The sequence below is a fragment of the Scyliorhinus torazame genome, chromosome 5, assembly GCF_047496885.1.
Source record: "Scyliorhinus torazame isolate Kashiwa2021f chromosome 5, sScyTor2.1, whole genome shotgun sequence".
Taxonomy (NCBI): Eukaryota; Metazoa; Chordata; class Chondrichthyes; order Carcharhiniformes; family Scyliorhinidae; genus Scyliorhinus; species Scyliorhinus torazame.
This window is the reverse complement of record NC_092711.1, coordinates 160,337,631-160,358,471: the sequence shown is the minus strand read 5'-3', so window position 1 is coordinate 160,358,471 and position 20,841 is coordinate 160,337,631. Positions and strand designations below refer to the sequence as shown.

Genomic DNA, 20,841 nt, shown 5'->3' with positions numbered 1-20,841 from the left:
GGGTTCCAGAAACATATACATAGAGAAAGTCAATGATACAAGACAATACTTTTGAATGCGAGTCTTTGCAGGTAATTAAGTATTTACAGGTCCAGACGGAGTGACTGGAGAGAGGGATAATCACAGGTTAAAGAGGTGCAAATTGTCTCAAGCCAGAATTTTGCAAGCCCAGGCCAGATGGTTGGGGGGGGGGGCTGAATGTAATGTGACATGAATCCAAGGTCCCGGTCAAGGCCGTACCCATGTGTGGAACTTGGCTATAAGTTTCTGCTTGGCGATTCTGCATTGTCGCGCGTCCTGAAGGCTGCCTTGGAGAGGCTACTCCTACTTAATAATAATAATAATAATCTTTATTTTTGTCACAAGTAGGCTTACATTAACACCGCAATGGGGCAGCACGGTGGCGCACTGGTTAGCACTGTCGCCTCATGGCGCCGAGGTACCAGGTTCGATCCCGGATCTGGGTCACTGTCCATGCGGAGTTTGCACATTCTCCCTGTTTTTGCGTGGGTTTCGCCCCCACAACCCAAAGATGTGCAGCCTAGGTTTGGCCACGTGGATTGGCCACGCTAAATTGCCCCTGAATTGGAAAAAATGAATTGCGTACTTTAAATTAAAAAAAACACACGGCAATGAAGTTACTGTGAAACTCCCCGTGTCGCCACATTCTGGCGCCTGTTAGGGTACACAGAAGGAGAATTCAGAATGTTCAATTCACCTAACAGCACGTCTTTCAGGCATTCTAGAACGAGAGGTAATAGTCTTAGGATAAGATGGGCAGCATGGCAGCACAGTGGTGAGCACAGTTGCTTCACATCTCCAGGGCCCCAGGTTCGGTTCCGGCTTGGGTCACTGGCTGTGTTGAGTCTGCATGTTCTCCCCGTGTCTTTATAGGTTTTGTACGGGTGCCCTGGTTTCCTCCCACAGTCCAAAGATGTGCAGGTTATATGGATTGGCCATGATAAAAGGTAGATTGGCCATGATAAATTGCCCTTAGTATCCAAAAAGGTTAGGTGGGTTTACTGGGTTACGGGGATGGGGTGGAGGCATGGGCTGGGGTGGGGTGCTCTTTCCACGGGTTGGTGCAGACTCGATGGGCTGAATGCCCTCCGCCTGCACTGTAAATTCTATGATTCCACCGGGTGCTTCGGTTTCCTCCCACAAGCCCCGAAAGACGGGCTGTTAGATAATTTGGACATTCTGAATTCTCCCTGTGTGCCCGAACAGGAGCCAAAATGTGGAGCGTTGGGGCTTTTCAGAGTAACTTCATTGCAGTGTTAATGTAAGCCTACTTGTGACAAAGAAGATTATTTTTAAAAAGAGGTAGCAAATTCTAAAGAGTTGAGGAGAAACTGCTTCTCCCAAAGGGCTGTGAATCTGTGGAATTCACTACCCCAGAGTGCGGTGGAGCTGGGACAGTGAGTAAATTTAGGGAGGAGTTAGACAGATTTTTAATCGGGTTGAAGGGTTATACTCGATGGGCCAAATGGCCTCATTCTGCTCCTATATCTTATGAAAGGCATTGATTTGCTCCCAGATGTTGCCCAGAGGAGGAAGTTTTAGTCTGAAACTCATTGTCCAACCTCCACATTGTGACATCACAAAGGAGCTCATCCTCTAAATCAGCCAATAGGAATAAATCCGCTCTGCGGTGACGTCACTTGCCAGCGCGCAGACGCGGGAGCCCCGCCCCATCCATTGTTCCCCATCCCCCACTTATCCTCGAGACAAGGTTCCCAGGCAACCGGCTGACAGTTCCGGCCGTCGGTGGTCTCCCCATCCCCTGACCCGGGACTGCGCATGTCTGAGGGAAGGGGAATCTGCGCATGTGCAGGCGAGATCACTTCCGCTGACCTTCCTGCTGAGGAGTTGACCAATAGGAAGATTGGAGGACCGGAAGGACTCTGCTCTTCCACCAATCAGAGCTCCCCCATTGTCTCAATGCGGAAGCTGGACATGGAGGTTTCTGCCGAGCAAAACTGTTGTTCCCCCAATTCTGAATGAGCTTGAGCTGCACACAGACTCCTGTCTCCAACATCTGTGAGTAAAACACTTTCTTTTCTCCCTCTTTCCATTTATTGTCTCATTCTGACCTTCAACTGGTGACTTGCAGCAACGAAAGGGAAAGAAAATTAACCCAGGGAGGGTACAGACTCTGGAAAGGTTGGCCCATGTCTCTCTCTGTCTGAAAGACATTGACAGCCTTTGCACCCTCAACTTGACACATTTATTTGTCTGTCTAAAAAGATGGTCTCTTTCCTAATGTTCACATTTAAAGGGCTAGTTTCCCCAGGAGATGGCTGACATGAAAGGGAACAGTAAACAGAACAAATCAAACCCAACCAATTACTTCCCTGTTGGAATACTCTCCACCATCAGCAAAGTAATGAAAGGACTCATTAACAGCGCTATCAAGTGTTACTTACTCAGCAAAACTTGCTCGTGGACGCTCAGTTTGGGTCCAACCAAGGTCACTCAGCACCTGACCTCATTACAGCCTTGGTTCAAACATGGACAAAAGAGCTGAATGCCAGAGTTGAGGTGAGAGTGACTGCCCTTGGTATCAAGGCAGCGTTTGACCGACTGTGGCATCAAGGAGCCCCCGCTAAACTGCAGTCAATGGGAATCGGGGAAAACTTTCCGCTGGTTGGAGTCATACCTGGCACAAGGGAAGATGGTTGTGGTGGTTGGAGGTCAATCATCTCAGCTCCAGGAGTTCCTCAGGGTGCAGTCCTTGGCCCAACCATCTTTTGCTGCTTCATCAATGAATCTATTTCATGATAAGGTGAGAAGTGGGGATGTTTGTGGATGACTGCACAATGTTCAGCACCATTCGTGACTCCTCAGATAATGAAGCAGTCCATGTCCAAATGCATCATGACCTGGACAGTATCCAGATGTGGGCTGATTAGTGGAAGTTACATTTGTGCTACACAAGTGTCAGGCAATGACCATCTCCCACAAAGGAGGATCTAACCACCGCCCCTTGACATTTAGTGGCATTAGTATCGCTGAATCCTCCACAACCAACATCCTGAGGGATACTATTGATCAGAAACTGAACTGGACTAGCCATATTAATATGGTGGCCACCAGGGCAGGCCAAAGATTACAGTGAGTAACGCACCTCCTGACCCCCAAAGCCTGTCCACCATATACAAGGCACAAGTCTGGCGTGTATTAGGATAATTACCACTTGCCTGGTTGAGTGTAGCTCCAACAACACTCAAGATGCTGCTCTACACCATCCAGAACAAAGCAGCCTGCTTGACTGCTCCCCGTTCCACGAATATTCAAACCCTCCACCACCGAAGAACAGTGGCACCCGTGTATACCATCTACAATGTGCAATGCAGTAACTCACCAAGGTTCCTCAGACAACACCTTCCAAACCCACAACCACTACTATCGAGAAGGACAAGAGCAGCAGATACCTGGGTACCCCACCACCTGGAGGTTCACCTCCAAGTCACTCACCAGACGGACGTGGAAATATATTGCCCTTCCTTCATTGTTGCTGCGACGACATCCTGGAACTCCTTCCCTGAAGCACAGGGGATGTACCTACAACTCAAGGACTGCAGCAGTTCAAGAAGGCAACTCATCACCACCTTCTGAAGGGCAACTAGGGATGGGCAATAAATGCTGGCTGAACCGCGACTCTCACGTCTCATAAATGAATTTTTAACATTTTATATCAGACAGAGATCTATCTCGTGTTATATGGAATATATTAGATCTATTATTGATGGTTCTGTGATAAAATACATGTATTATTATTTCTAGTTTTGTAAATAGTACTGTACCTACATTATATATTTCCAGTCATACAGTCATTGCAGCACTGACAGAATCCATTTGGGAACTCAAGTCAATGCTGACTCTCTGTACAGCAATCCAGTCAGTGCCATTCCCCCTCAATATCCCTGTTGAAAAATGAAATGAAATGAAAATCGCTTATTGTCACAAGTAGGCTTCAAATGAAGTTACTGTGAAAAGCCCCTAGTCGCCACATTCCGGCGCCTGTTCGGGGAGGCTGTTACAGGAATTGAACCGTGCTGCTGGCCTGTCTTGGTCTGCTTTCAAAGCCAGCGATTTAGCCCTGTGCTAAACAGCCCCTAAATGAAATGAAAATCGCTTATTGTCACAAGTAGGCTTCAAATGAAGTTACTGTGAAAAGTCCCTAGTCACCACATTCCGGCGCCTGTTCGGGGAGGCTGTTACGGGAATTGAACCGTGCTGCTGGACTGCTTTCAAAGCCAGCGATTTAGCCCTGTGCTAAACAGCCCCTGCTGTTCCCCTGCAAGTTTATTTTCTTCATATTTTATTTTGAATTATTGATCATCTCGACTTCCACAACCTTTGTGGGCAGTGGGTTCCTGCTCCATGACCACTCCATGACTAAATAAAATTCTTCCTCCGAATCATCCCATCTCTAATCAGTAAATATACTTAGATGGAGAGTCTCTACTCTTGTACGGGTTGTAATGAGTTTAGATTTGTTGATCAGCATCAATCAGCACCTTCAAAAGAATTGGGAGTGGAAGGAAGTGAATCCAGTCCGTACATTACACACATTTATCGTCCAATAACAGAGACACATATCTGTCTGGCAGCCTCTGTGTCCAGGACAGGAAGCAGTGAGCTTGGATCTGTCAATCAGCCTGATTCAGTGCCCTCAGGAGAATTGGGAGGGTGAATATTAGATACAGCAGAGTGAGAATGGAGGGAGAGTGTGGGATTGAGATTTAGAGCATTTCAGGGAAAGAGAGAGGAAAGAATGTTCGCTGGAAATTAGAATTGTCTGTTCTGAGTTTCTATCCTGTACTAACAATGATTACTATTATAAAATCTGTTTGCAGGAAGTTCGAACGAGAGGAATTTGAGGCCGATATCTCAAACTAAATATCACGTCAAGAACTGACTGAGTCACTCAATTCTTGGGAACCGAATATCATCGACCTTTGAATCTAGAAGGAGAAATGTTTGTTTATTCTGTCTGCTTCAAGAGATTTTAAACATCCGTGTGTCTGGAAAAGCACTGAGACACACCCACCCGTGTGAGACTGTTACAGAGCACTGACTGTGGAAAGAGCTTTAACCACTGACACAGCCTGAAAAAATACTACACCATTCACAGCAGGGAGAGACTGTATAGGTGTTCTGTGTGTGGACGAGGCTTCAACAGATCGTCCAACGCGGTGAGACGCAAGAGCACCCGGACCATGGAGAAACCATGGAAATGTGAGGATTGTGGGAAGGGGTTCAAAGGCGTGTACGGGCTGGAAAGGCATCAACGCAGTCACACTGGAGAGAGGCCGTTCACCTGCTCTATGTGTGGGAAGGGATTCATAGCCCCGCACGAGCTGGAAAGGCATCAACGCAGTCACACTGGAGAGAGGCCTTTCCCCTGCTCTCAGTGTGAAAAGGGATTCACTGACATTGGCAACTTGCGGAGACACGAACGAGTTCACACCGGGGAAAGCGCGTTCACCTCTCCGACTGGGAAAAGATTCACTCGGTCATCACTGGCTGAGCCACATTGTCACTCACACCAATGAGAGACCCTTTAAATGCTCTGACTGTAGGAGTGGGTTTAAAAGCTCTCAGGTACTGATGGAACACCAGTGCATTCACACTGAGGAGAGACTGTTCAGCTGCTCTCACTGCACAAAGAGATTTCAAACATCATCCACATTGCGGAGATACCAGCGAGTTCACACTTGATTCACCTGCTCTGATTGTGGTAGGAGATTGTGTGATTCATCTGCCCTGTTGACACACCAGCGAGTCCACACTGGAAAGAGGCCATTCACCTGCTGTAACTGTGGGCAGGGAGTCATCCAACATGCTCAGACATCAAAGGGTTCACAAGTGATGACGGTTAGATACTGCTGTTATTCCTGCTGTTAATCACATCCAGGACTGAACCTGGAGTGGGTGGAGGGATTTGTCTTCTCATCAACTCCTGGTGCTAGGACGTGGCGACCCTGACGAACTACTGCTCCCCGGCCTGGAATACCCGACTGTGAACTGCCGTCCATACTACCTTCTATGGAGTTCACTTCTGCCATCATCACGGCGGTCTACATCCCACCCCAGGCGGAAGTGAAGAATGCGCTTGATGAATTGTAACCACTATAAATAAAAATGAAACAGAATACCCAGAGGCCTTGTTCATCGTGGCCGGGGACAACCAGGCTAACCTCAAGAGTGTATTGCCAAAATTCCACCAACACATCTCCTGTCCTGACAGGGGCCCCAACATCCTTGACCACTGCTACACAAACATCAAGGGCGCCTGATGATCCATCCCTTGACCGCACTTCGGAAAATCGGACCACAAGACAGTGCTCCTTCTCCCGGCATACAAGCAGAAACTTGAGCGGGCGAATCCGTTTAAGAAGGTCGTGCAGTGCTGGTCTGAGGTAACAGAAGAGCTCCTACTCGACTGCTTGGAGTCAGTGACTGGTCCATATTCAAGAACACAGCAGCCAACCTAAACAAGTATGCCAGCACCATCACAGACTTCATCAGTAAGTGTGTAGAAGATTGTGTGTCAAAGAAGGTAGTACGTACGTTACCCAACCAGAAAGAGTGGTTTAATCGGGAGATTCACTCCCTACTGAAGACCGGGTGTGAGGAGTTCAAGAGAAGCGATCCTGACCTATGCAAAGAAATCTAGGTACGACCTCTGCAAAGCCAACAGGGATGCCAAGAGACAATACCAGACTTTACATCTTCCTCACAACACACATTCCCACCCAGTTTTGTGTCATCTACGAACTTGGAAATATTACATTTAGTCCTCACATCCAAATCATTGTATAAACTATGAACAGCTGGGGCCCAAGTACTGATCTTTGCAGTAACCCACTCATCCCAACTGCTAAGGTGAGAATGACCCATTTATTCCTCCTCTCTGTTTTCTGCCTGTTGGCCAATCCTCAATCCATGCCAGTATATTACCTCCCATCCCATGTGTTTTCATTTTGCTGACTAACCTCCTGTGGGGTGTTTATTATAAACCTTCTGAAAATCCAAGTGTGCCACATCCACGGACTCCCCTTTATCAATTCTGTTAATAACATCCTCAAAAACTCCAAAAGGTTTGTCAAACATGATTACCTATTCCTAAATCCATGTTAAGAAGTCTTACAACACCAGGTTAAAGTCCAACAGGTTTGTTTTGAATCACTAGCTTTCGGAGCGCAGCTCCTTCATCTGGTGTTGTAAGACTTCTTACTGTGCCCACCCCAGTTCAACACTGGCATCTCCATATCATAAATCCAGGTTAATTATTATTATCCAGGTGTCCATTTATCACATCCCTTATAATAGATTCTGGTATTTTCCCAATACTGATGTCAGGCTAACAGGTCTGTAGTTCACCATTTTTTCTCTCCCTCCCTTTCTGAACAACAGGGTGACATTTGCTACCTTAAATCTGCAGGAACCATTCCAGAATCTATAGAATTGTGGAAGATGATCACCAATGTATCTGTGATCTTGATAGCAACCTCTTTCAACACTCTGAGATGTGGAATATCAGGTCTCCCGGACTTATCAATATTCAATCCCATTAATTTCTCCAATGCAGCCTCTTAGTAATCCTTTATTCCTCATTCTCCCTCGTTCCTTGGATCTCTAATTTTGGGAGACTTCTTTGGCTAAATTTTCCATTCCTGAGACTAAGTGTTGATGCTAGGACAGGATTCGCGAGTTCTACGATAGCAAAACTGATGCCGCACCTGGTCCAATTCAACGACTGTTGAGGGGCCAGGACCGGCACAACATGGAACTCAATCCATTCCAATGAGAAACGGTGCCGGATTTGCCGGATTCACGATTGACACTCAGGAGGCTGACAAGCTGCATAAACACACTTTACTCCCCACACACCATCCCAGCCAACAAGATGGCAGTGAGGAGAGTGGCACCCCGCTTTACGGACACCGAGCTTGAGACCCTGCTGGACGCCGTGGAGGAGAGGCGGGCATCCCTGTACCACGGCCCGGGAAGGAAGCTGCCAGCTGCCACCATTCATCATACCTGGGCACAGGTGGCAGAGGCAGTAACCTCCGTGAGAAACACCATCCGGACAGGCCAACAGTGCTGTAAAAAACTGTACAACCTCCTTGGGGTGTGTAGGCAGCACTGTGCCTCTGGCACCAAACCCGTCCCATGCTGTTCCTTAGCTCCACCCAAACAGATTTCACATTTTGTATTCCTGATCTGAGATCCTCCCTTATTAATGTACTGATGCCGTCCCTTATTATCAGTGCAACACCACCTCCTTTTCCTTTTTGCCTGCATCAACAGCAAACTCAACAATCATTACCTTCAGACCCATCATCCAAGTCATTGATATAAATTGTAAAAGATTGACTCCCCAGCACTGATCCCTGTGACACACCACTCGTTACATCTTGCCAACCAAATATGACCTATTTATGCTAGTCTCGGTTTTCTGGTAGCTCGCCAATCTTTCACTGTGAAAGACAGTTCTGGAGTTAAAGGCTGCCAGATTGGGAAAAGAAAAGAACGGAACCCTCAGGAATCACTTTGGACTGATACTTTTAAGGTGTAGGTTTCCTACAAAAATAATATTTAGTTAATGTTGCTTCTAGTTTGTTTGTTCCAGTAAAAGTTATAAAACCTCAAGTCATGTCATGTGATCCTTTAATTTGTTGACTAGGGATTTGATTTTTGTTTTGAAGTTACTGATCTTTACAGAGATTCTAATCTACAAGTTCTGTCTACCTATTTAAGCCTCTGGCACCTTTCTGTCTCGTTATTGATCGTGTCAATGACAGCGAGGCAACTGAGCTGAGGGCTGAATTTAGCTGAGAAGAACGGGGCCTGTGCCCCAGTTGGGAATCTGCCATGGGTGTCACACTAATAGACAGGAAGCTGCTGGAGGACTGACTGGGAAATCAGGTGATGGGGATGATCAGGGCTGATGGTGTCTCGAACCCAGGGTTTTGTGCTCCTGTGTTCAAAGTGGGGAGTCAGAGGAACAAGCTACAGAGGAACCGAAGAGAAACATTTGGGTCCCGAATATTGTGAACATCCTTTCATGGTTACTCTTTTACTCTGGTTGTCTTTGATCCGCAAGTAATGTTCCGATATTATTTACAACCATGTTCTATTTCATGAATAAACTTGTTTCATTGAAAATATTTGATTTTTGGTGGTATTTTTCTGCTTAAATTCATTCACTTTGGGGAAAGTGGGTGAAAGAGGTTGACAGGCTCTTTAACTGAAAGTGAGTCTCTCTTAAGCTAATTGTAAAGGAGCCAGAGGGGGAGAGGAGATTTTAGTTTTTGACACAATGTTTGAAAATATGGTTCAGAGAGTCAATTGGGATTGACTAATTTATGGAGTCTTTTTCAGGAAATAACAAGGAATGTCAATATAGGGGAACCTGTTCATCTAGGTTTCCAGAAGGTATTCCCCAGGGTGCCACATCAAAGGTTATTGCACATAATAAGAGCTCAGGATGGTGGGGTGGGCGGGAGGAGCAACATATCAGCATGGTTAGAAGGTTGGTTAGCTAACAGGAAGCAGAGAGTAGGTATAAATGGGTTACGTTTGGGTTGGTAAGGTGCAACAAGTGGAATGTCACAAGGATCAGTGCTGGGCCCTCAACTATTTTACAAACTATATGAATGAGTTGGGTGATGGGATTGAATGTATGGCAGCTAAATTTGATGATGGCACAGAGCTTGGTAGGAAAGTAATTTGTGAAGTGAACTTAAGGAGTCTGCAAATGACAAATAATAATAGACAAGAAATAGGTTAAGTGAGTGGGAACAAATTGACAGACGGACCATAACTTGGGAAAATGTGAATGTGTCCACTTTGGCAGAAAGGGTTAAATAATACAGAACATTATTTAAATGGTGAGAGATTGCTGAAGCATGAGGTACAGCGAGATCTGGGCGTTTTCAGAACCCCAAAATGTATCATGGAGTTCAACCAACCTCTCCCTTTAATGGATTTCTTGCTTTTCCGAGCACACGGCTTTTTCCTTAGATGTGGGATTACAATTATGGACACGTGGGTTTTTAAACACAAAACACTGTTTATTCCATGAACTCAACTTAACATCTAAAATAAACTTTGGATCTCTTAACACCCCTTACTTCAAAGATAACTCAGAAAATATTGCAACAGTAAATAACTCCTTAAAATGTTCCTTCAAACTTCCAAGAGACTTAACACCTTGAAACAGTATCACATCAGGTTAAAGGCTTTACTTTAAATCACCCAAATGATCCAGAGATAGTCTTTCATGGTAGAGATCCAGCTCACTGCAAAACACAGACACACCCAGCTCTTTTCAAAACTTGCAGCTCACTGGAAACACACCGACACACACACGCTGCTTTTTAAACTGAAACTTAAAAACCTGCAAAGTGGTTGACCTACGCTCAGCCCCACCCACTCTGACATCACTGTTTTCTTAAAGGTACATTGCTTAAACATCCATGTCTTAAAGGTACCCTCACATGACAGTGTCCTGGTACAGGAACCATAGTAAATTAGTTTGCAGGTAGAGCAAGTGATTAGGAAGGCAAATTGAATATTGTCATTTGTTGCAAAGGGACTGGAATATAAAAGTCGGGATGTTTTGCTGCAGTTGTACAGGGCCTTGGTGAGACCATATTTAGAGCACTGTGTATAGTTTGGGTCTCCTTATTTCAAAATGAAATGCATTAGAAGCAGTTCAGAGAAAGTTGACTCCATCGGTTCCTGGAATGGGGAGGTAACCTTCTGAGGAAGGGTTGGACAGGTTGGGACTGTATCCATTGCAGTTTAGAAAAATGAGAGATGATCTTATTGAAACATGTGAAATCTTGAGTGGAACTGACAGAGAGAATGTGGAGAGGATGTTTCCCCTTGTGGCAGGGACTAGAACTACATTTAAAAAGGATTTCCCATTGAAGACGCAGATGAGGATATTTCTTTCCCCTGAGGTCTATGAGTCTGTGAATCTCTCTTCTCCAGGGAGTGGTGGAGTCAGGGTCATTGATGGACCACCAGACGGACAACCAGCCTCACTGAAGTTCTCAACATGAGAGTTTTAAATGGATGTTCAATGGCTCCTCTCTTTATCCTGAACCCTCAGGAGGAGTCCAACAGGTGAGAGAAAACTCAGAGCTCTGGCCTCACAGTTGCTTAATCAGAACGGAAATGACAACTTGCCAACAGCTCCCAGGTTGTGCAGAAAGAGGAAGATATTTGGCCACAAGCCCTCAGCTGAGAGAGATCTACTTTCGCTTTCACAGGCTGGCTGGAAGCATTTTAAATCTCCAGGCAGAGGGGTAATAGAGAGAGTCCAGACTTGCAGTGTGCTGCCTTCCAGGTGTAAATAGAAGTGAATTAAAATGGAGATTGCTTCTTCTCCTAGCCTTCCCTTCAGCGGTTTCTGAAGGGTTACACCAATCACAATGAAGAATGGGGTAAATCTGAGCTGATTGACTGCTAGTCAAGTCCATCAAAATGACATCACGGGACCCTACCACACAGCACAGAGGGGAATCCCTTTGGCCAGTTCAACTAACAGCTTGCAGCGGGGTGTTTCCAAAGTCTGTAGTTCAAACCCAGAAACTGCAATAGTGCAGCAGTGAGCAAGACAGTAAAATAAAGGGACACATAGAACAGACAAGGATTTTAAAAAGATTCCTTGCACATGGACCAATTACAAAACCTGTCATTGAACCATCTGTACCCGCCCAAGCCACGTCAAACTCTCAAACAATTGTCTTCCCCACGCTCCGTCCCCAGTACAGGGAGTCAGCATTCCCATGCCAAGCAGTGAAAACATGGTGGCCTTGACACCCAGGTGTTGTCCAGGATTCCAGGCACTCTTGTTTTCTCTGTCCTCTGGGAGCTGTTTATCTCCCTGTTCCCACACAGCATGTCGTCTGTTCTCAGCTCTGCTCGATTTCTGCTGGAGTTTGGTCCCTTTTACACCTTTCGGATCAATAAAACATTTGGTCAGTGAAGACCCAAACCACAATTTCCCATCCTGTCACCTGTCAACCATCCTGACCCAGAGCGTAATCACAACAGGAATAAAAACAGGAGAAGTGTAACAATCAAATAAAAATAAATCCACAGCCAGTCATAGAATTTAATTTAACGTTCATTAATTAGCAAGAAAACCTGAAGTAGGGGGTCCTCCAGGATTTTTACAGTCCACACCTTGAGGGGGAGGAAAACCCTCTCTGACGCCTCACTCAATTTCATTCAGTTATTTTCCCGTTCTGTTCTGGCTCCACCTGGGGTAACATCTACTCGATCTTTTCTTCTCCTGAAGGAGCACCGTGAGTTCTAGGTCACTGGCACATTAGGACAGATGCTTCAAGGGACAGATCAAGCATGGATGTAAAAGATTCTCTAGCTCTCTAATTACTCTTATCCAACTTGTGGATAGTTCTTACTCAGTATTATTTCTCCCAAGCCCTTCATTGTCCCATTATCACTTTAATTTCACTCCCACTTTGACCATGTCCAGTGTGTTTAATTCTATCCTGATTGTTTTAAAGTCAGTTTCTCTCTGGAGTGTGTCAATGTCTTGATGATGTCACAATGGTGTCTCAATCCCCTGGCCACATTAACCATTTCATCTCCTGCTGTGTCTCCAGTAGCTGTGTGTGTTTGGGACCCGGTCTTCAGTCCATTTCGTCATGAATTTAGGCTTGTTATTTTTCACATGTAAGAAATCACATCTGCACATCCACACCGGTATCCCCAAAATCATGACACATATTCTTAACTCTCAGATGCTCTGATGAAAAGATCAAAGTGAGTGTCTGTTGGTCTTACCTGCCCTGTTATGGTGGTGATATTTCGTGTAGTATCTGGGCTTTCAAATGTGGATTTCTTTAAAATAAAGTTCATGGGCCAGGGTGTAAATATATCTGGGTGGCACGGTGGTCAGCATTGCTACCTCACGACGCCGAGGACCCGGGTTCGGTCCCGGCCCCAGGTCACTGTCTGTGAGGAGTTTGCACGTTCTCCCTGTGTCTGCGTCGGTCTCACCCCCACAACCCAAAAGAAGTGCTGGGCAGGTGGATTGGCCACGCTAAATTGCCCCTTTAGTGGAAAAAAATAATTGGGTCCTCTAAATTTTTTTTAAAAGCATGTCAATATTTCCAAGAGATAGTGATCAACTTTTTCATCCCGTCTGCACATTCCAGACTTTCACTAGAACGTCGGAGGATACCAGATTGATATATTCCATTCACCCACACCCAAGGTAAACATTCCAATCATTAATTGTCCAGGACAATATTCCCAGTATCTTTCAAACAGAAATTAAACATTCCCGTTCGATCTCAGGTATTAACATATTCTGTTTGTTTGTTTATGTCAGGCTGGGATTGTTCACCTTGGAGCAAAGGAGGTCGAGGGGAGATTTTAGAGAGGTGGACAAGAATATGACAGGTTTATTTGATTTGATTTATTATTGTCACATGTATTGGTATACAGAAAAAAGGATTGTTTCTTGCATGCTATACAGACAATGCATACCGTACATGGGAAAGGAAGGAGAGATTGCAGAATATAATGTTACAGTCATAGCTCGGGTGTAGAGAAAAGATCAACTTAATACGAGCTAGGTCCATTCAAAAGTCTGATGGCAGTATGGAAGAAGCTGTTCTTGAGTCGGTTGGTACGTGACCTCAAACTTTTGTATCTTTTTCCTGACGGAAGAAGGTGGAAGAGAATATGTCCGGGGTGTGTGGGGTCCTTAATTATGCTGGCTGCCTTTCGAGACAGCGGGAATTATAGGCAGAGTCAACGGATGGGAGGCTATTTTGTGTGATGGATTGGGCTACATTCACGACCTTTTGTAGTTTCCTGCGGTCTTGGGCAGAGCAGGATCCATACCAAGTTGTGATACAATCAGAAAGAATGCTTTCTATGATGCATCTGTAAAAGTTGTTGAGAGTCATTGCTGACATGCCAAATTTCCTTATACTTCTGAGAAAGTAGAGTCGTTGGTGGACTTTCTTAACTATAGTGTCGGCATGGGGGGGACCAGGACAGGTTGTTGGTGATCTGCACACCTAAAAACCTGAAGCTCTTGACCCTTTCTACTTCGTTCCCATTGATGTAGACAGGGGCATGTTCTCCACTACGCTTCCTGAAGTCGATGACAATCTCCTTCGTTTTGTTGACATTGAGGGAGAGATTATGGTCGTCACACCAGTTCACCAGATTCTCTATCTCATTCCTGTACTCTGTCTCGTCATTGTTTGAGATCCGACCCACTATGGTGGTGTCATCAGTAAATTTGAAAATCGAGTTGGAGAGGCGGGGAATATTTTGATGCGGTGAATGGTAATGACCTGGAACTCGCTACCTGTGAGGGGAAGGTGTTGTGTGGAAATGAAGTCAATGGAAGATTTCAAACAGAAATTGGATCGGCATTTGAGGGAACTAAACTGCAGGGATGCAGGGATAGAATGGAGCACTGGGAACATATCAGCCATGACAGGTCAATGGATGGGAGGCAGGTTCGTGTGATGGACTGGGCTGCGTTCACGACTCTGCAGTTTCTTACGGTCTTGGGCCGAGCAGTTGCCATACCAAGCTGTGCTGCAGCCAGATAGGATGCTTTCGATGGTATCTCTGTAATAAAAGGTAAGATTCAATGTGGACATGTTGAATTTCCTTAGTTTCCTGAGGAAGTATAGGCGCTCATGTGCTTTCTTGGTCGTAGTATCGACGTGGGTGGACCAGGACAGATTGTTGGTGATGTGCACACCGAGGAATTTGAAGCTGTCAACCATCTCCACCTCGGCCCCATTAATGCAGACAGGGGTGTGTACGATACTTTGCTTCCTGAAGTAAATGACCAGCTGCTTAGTTTTGCTGACATTGTTGTCATTACACCATGCCACTAGGTTCTCTATCTCCCTCCTGTACGCTGACCCATTGTTGGTTGAGATCCGACCCACTACGGTCGTGTCATCAGCAAACACAGAGGTGGAGGTTGAGCCAAATTTTGCTTTTAGGGAGCTAAGTACGCAGCCTTGTGGAGCCCCGGTATTGAGGACTACCGTGGAGGAGGCATTGTCGTTTATCCTTATTGATTGTCGTCTGTGGGTCAGGAAGTTGATGATCCCATTGCAGGGGGAGGAGCCAAGTCCTAGGTTTTGGAGTTTTGATATGAGCTTGCCTGGGATTATGGTGTTGAAGGCGGAGCTGTAGTTAATGAATAGGAGTCTGACATAGGAGTCCTTGTTGTCGAGATGCTCCAGGAATGAGTGTAGGGCCAGGGAGATGGCGGTGGCATCTGCGGTGGACAGGTAGGGCCATGGCGTCTGCGGTGGACCGGTTGCGGTGGTATGCGAATTACAGTGGATCAAGGCACTCTGGGAGTCTGAAGTTGATGTGTCTCATGGCCAAACTCTCGACGCACATCATAATGATCGATGTCAAGGACACCTGATGGTAGGCGTTGAGGCACATTGCCTGGTTCTCCTTTGGCACCGGTATGGATGGTGGTCTTTTTGAAGCAGATGGGAACCTCGGAACGGAGTAGGGAGAGATTGAGGATGTCCGGAAACACATCCGCCAATTGGTCCGTGCAGGACCTGGGTGCACGCCCAGGGCTCCTGTCAGGACCCACCGCTTACCGAGGGTTCACTTTCAAGAAGGCCAATCTGACTTGGGAGGCTGTGACGCTGGGTATGGGTGTGTCCAAGGCTGCTGGGTCAGTTGACAAATGTTTGTTGGTTTCCTGCTGAAGTGAACATAGAATGCAATGAATTAGTCTGGTATTGTCTTTTGATGTCCCTGTTCGCTTTGCAGAGGTCGCACCTAGATTTCTTGTATAGGTCAGCGTCACCTGTCTTGAACTCCTCAGATGTGGCCTTCCGAATCTCCCGAATAACCATGGTTTCTGGTTGGGTAACAAACGTACTACCTTCTTTTGCACGCAATCTTCTACCCACTTGCTGATGAAGTCTGTGATGGTGCTGGCATACCTGTTTAGGTTGGCTGCTGAGTTCTTGAATATGGACCAGTCCACTGACTCCAAGCAGACACGCAGGAGCTCTTACGTTGCCGCAGACCAGCATTGCATGACCTTCTTAATTGGATTCTCCCGTTATGTTTCTGCTTGTATGCCGGGAGAAGGAGCACCGTCTTGTGGTCCGATTTTCCGAAGTGCGGTTGGGGGATGGATCGAGAGGCGCCCTTGATGTTTGTGTGGCAGTGGTCAAGGATGTTGGGGTCCCTGTTGGGACAGGAGATGTGTTGGTGGAATTTTGGCAGTACACTCTTGAAGCTGGCCTGGTTAAAGTCCATGGACACAATGAACAAGGCCTCCAGGTATTCTGCTTCATGGTTAGGTGTGACCTCGCTCATGTTTCATCAGGTTTGATGTGGTTCTAAACCTCTTTGTACAGTGAGAGCAGCTGAACGGTCTCTCCTCAGTGTGAATGCGTTGGTGGATCATCAGTACCTGAGAGCTTTTAAACCCACTCCCACAGTCAGAGCATTTAAAGGGTCTCTCATTGGTATGAGTGACATTGTGGCTCAGCAGGCTGGATAATTGACTGAATCCCTTCCCACACACAGTGCAGGTGAATGGCCTCTCCCCGGTGTGAACTCGCTGGTGTGTCTGCAGATGGGCGAACCGAGTGAATCCCTTATCACACACAGTGCAGGTGAATGGCCTCTCCCCAGTGTGAACTCGATGGTGGACCAGCAGGTTGGGTAACTGAGTGAATCCCTTCCCACACACAGAGCAGGTGAATGGACTCTCCCCAGTGTGAACTCGATGGTGTCTCTGCAGGTGGGATAACCGAGTGAATTCCTTCCCACAGTCAGAGCAGGTGAATGGCCTCTCTCCAGTGTGAACTCGTTCGTGTCTCCGCAGGTTGCCAATGTCAGTGAATCCTTTTCCACACTGGGAACAGGTGAATGGCTTCTCTCCAGTGTGACTCCGTTGATGCCTTTCCAGCTCATGTGGGGCTGTGAATCCCTTCCCACATACAGAGCAGGTGAACGGCTTCTCTCCAGTGTGACTGCGTTGATGCCTTTCCAGCCCGAATGGGCCTTTGAATCCCTTCCCACAGTCCTCACATTTCCATGGTTTCTCCATGGTCCGGGTGATCTTGCGTCTCACCACGTTGGACGATCAGTTGAAGCTTCGTCCACACACAGAACACGTGTACAGTCACTCCCTGATGTGAATGGTGTGATGTTTTTTCAGGCTGTGTAACTGGTTTAAGCTCTTTCCACAGTCAGTGCTCTGGAACACTCTCACTCGGGTGTATGTGTCTCGGTGGCTTTTCCAGACACACTGATGTTTAAAATCTTTTGAAGCAGACAGAATAGACAAACATTTCTCATTCCAGATTCAAGACCGATGATATTCGGTTCCCAAGTATTGTGTGACTTAGACAGTTCTTGACGTGATATTTAGTTTGAGATATCGGCCTCAAGCCCCTCTTATTCTAACTTCCTGCAAGAAGATTTGACAAAAGTCATCACTGTCAGTACAGGATAGAAATTCAGAACAGACAATTCTAGTTTCTATCGAACATTGTTTGCTCTCTCTCTTTCCCTCAAATGCTCTAAATCTCCATTCCACACACTCTCCCTCCATTCTCACTCTGCTGTGTCTAATATTCACCCTCCCAATTCTCATGAAGGCACTGAATCAGGCTGATTGACAGATCCATGCTCACTGCTTCCTGTCCTGGACACAGAGGCTGCCAGACAGATATGTGTCTATGTTACTGGACAATAAATGTGTGTAATATACGGATTGGATTCACTTCCTTCCACTCCCAATTCTCCTGAAGGTGCTGATTGATGCTGATGAACAAATCTAAACACACTACAACCTGCACAAGAGTAGAGACTCTCCATCTAAGTATATTTACTGATTAGAGATGGGGTGATCCTGAGGAAGAATTTAATTTAGTCATGGGGTGGGCATGAGCAGGAACCCACTGCCCACAAGGGTTGTGGAAATCGAGATGATCAATAATTCAAAATATAATATGAAGAAAATAAGCTTTCAGGTGAACAGGGATATCGAGGGGGAATGGGACTGACTGGATTGCTGTACAGAGCGTCAGCATTGACTTGAGTTCCCAAATGGATTCTGTCAGTGCTGCAATGACTGTATGACTGGAAATATATAATGTAGGTACAGTATTATATTACTATAAAACTAGAAATAATAATACATGTATTTTATGACAGAACCATCAATAATATATTTAATACATTCCATATAACACTAGATGCATCTCTGTCCGATATAACATTTTTAAAAAATCATTTACAGGGTGTGGACGTCGATGATGAGGCCAGCATTTATTGCCCATCCCTAGTTGCCCTTCAGAAGGTGGTGATGAGTTGCCTTCTTGAACCGCTGCAGTCCTTGAGTTGTAGGTACATCCCCTGTGCTGTCAGGGAAGAAGTTCCAGGATATCGTCCCCAGCAACAATGAAGGAAGGGCGATATATTTCCACCCCCAACAACAATGAAGGAAGGGCGATATATTTCCACCCCCAACAACAATGAAGGAAGGGCGATATATTTCCACCCCCAACAACAATGAAGGAAGGGCAATATATTTCCAAGTCCGGCTGGTGAGTGACTTGGAGGTGAACCCCCAGGTGGTGGGGTTCCCAGGTATCTGCTGCTCTTGTCCTTCTAGATAGTAGTGGTCGTGGGTTTGGAAGGTGCTGTCTGAGGAACCTTGGTGAGTTACTGCAGTGCACATTGTAAATGGTATACACGGCTGCCACTGTTTGTCGGTGTTGGAGGGTTTGAATATTTGTGGAAGGGAGAGCAGTCAAGCAGGCTGCTTTGTTCTGGATGGTGTAGAACAGCATCTTGAGTGTTGTTGGAGCTGCACTCAACCAGGCAAGTGGTGATTATTCTATTACACTCCTGACTTTTTCCTTGTATATGGTGGACAGTATTTGGGGGTCAGGAGGTGCGTTACTTGCTGTAGTCTTTGACCTGCCCTGGTGGCCACCGTATTAATATGGCTAGTGCAGTTCAATTTCTGATCAATGGTAACCCTCAGGATGTTGGTTGTGGGGGATTCAGTGATGTGAATGACACTAAATGTCAAGGGGCGGTGGTTAGATCCTCCTTTGTAGGAGATGGTCATTGCCTGGCACTTGTGTACCACAAATGTAACTTGCCACTTATCAGCCTACACCTGGATACTGTCCAGGTCATGCTGCATTTCGACATGGACTGCTTCAATATCTGAGGAGTCGCGAATGGTGTTGAACATTGTGCAGTCATCCATAAACATCCCCACTTCTCACCTTTTGATAGAAGGGTGGTCAGTAATGAAGCAGGTGAAGTTGGTTGGGCTGAGGAAACTGCCCTGAGGAATTCCTGCAGTGATGCCCTTGAGCTGAGATGATTGACTTCCAATCACCACAACCATCTTCCTTTATGCCAGGTATGACTCCAACCAGCGGAGGTTTCCCCCTGATTCCCATTAACTCCAGTTTAGCTAAGGCTCCTTGATGCCATAGTCGGTCAAATGCTGCCTTGATGTCAAGGACAGTCACTCTCACCTCACCTCTGGCATGCAGCTCTTTCGTCCATGTTTGAACCAAGGCCGTAATTAGGTCAGGGGCTGAGTGACCCAGGCGGAACCCAAACTGAGCGTCTGCAAACAGGTTATTGCTCAGTGAAATGCTGTTTGATTACACTGTTGATGACTTCTTCCATCAGTTTGCTGATGATGGAAATAAACTGATAGGGAAGTAATTGGCTGGGTTGAATATGTCCTGTTTACTGTCCCCTTAAAGGCAGCACGGTAGCATTGTGGATAGCACAATTGCTTCACAGCTCCAGGGTCCCAGGTTCGATTCCGGCTTGGGTCACTGTCTGTGCGGAGTCTGCACATCCTCCCCGTGTGTGCGTGGGTTTCCTCCGGGTGCTCCGGTTTCCTCCCACAGTCCAAAGATATGCAGGTTAGGTGGATTGGCCATGCTAAATTGCCCTTAGTGTCCAAAATTGCCCTTAGTGTTGGGTGGGTTTACTGGGTTATGGGGATAGGGTGGAGATGTTGACCTTGGGTAAGGTGCTCTTTCCAAGAGCCGGTGCAGACTCGATGGGCCGAATGGCCTCCTTCTCCACTGTAAATTCTATGATAATCTGTAAATTCTATGAAATGTCAGCCATCTCCTGGGGAAAGCAGCCCTTTAATTGTGACCATTAGGAAAGAGACCATCCTTTTAGCCAGACAAATAAATGTGTCAAGCTGAGGGAGCAAAGGATGTCAATGTCCTTAAAAGAGAGAGACCTGGGCCAAGCTTTGCAGAGTCTGCACCCTCCCTGGATTCACTTCCTTTCCCTTCAGTTGCTGCAAGTCACCAATTGAAGGTGAGAATAAGTAAATAAATGGAAAGGGGGAGAAAAGAAAGTGTTTTACTCACAGATGTTGGAGACAGGAAGATGATTGCGTCTGTGTGAAGCTCAAGCTCATTCAGCATTCGAGGAACAACAGCTTTGCTCGGCAGAAACCTCCATGTCCAGCTTCCGCAATGAGACAATGGGGGAGCTCTGATTGGCCGAGGAGCAGAGTCCTTCCGGTCCTCCAATTATCCCATTGGTCACAACTCAGCAGTAAGGTCTGCGGATGTGAGCTCACGTGTACATGCACAGCTGCCCCTGTCGCTCAGACATGCGCAGTCCCGGGCCAGGGGAGAGGAAATCATCGGTAGCTGGAGCTGTCAGTCGGTTGCCTGGAAACTGTATCGAGGAAGTGTTGGGGGAGGGAACAAAAGGTGGGGGCGGGTCTCCCGTGTCCGCGTGCTGGGCGTG

General features: G+C 46.4%; 2 long non-coding RNA genes across 2 annotated transcripts in view; one reads left to right on the top strand and one right to left on the bottom strand.

Moving 5' to 3' along the window:
* Positions 1–20,559, bottom strand: part of LOC140420314 (uncharacterized) — a 30,237-nt gene extending 9,678 nt beyond the window's left edge. The window contains exon 1 of the long non-coding RNA XR_011946293.1: positions 20,454–20,559. This is a non-coding gene — a long non-coding RNA (uncharacterized lncRNA). The remainder of the gene's footprint in view (positions 1–20,453) is intronic.
* LOC140420313 (uncharacterized) lies at positions 1,956–9,180 on the top strand. The gene is made up of 2 exons (XR_011946292.1): positions 1,956–2,040; positions 4,863–9,180. It is a non-coding gene; the product is annotated as an uncharacterized lncRNA (long non-coding RNA).
* Positions 20,560–20,841: the final 282 nt, after the last annotated feature.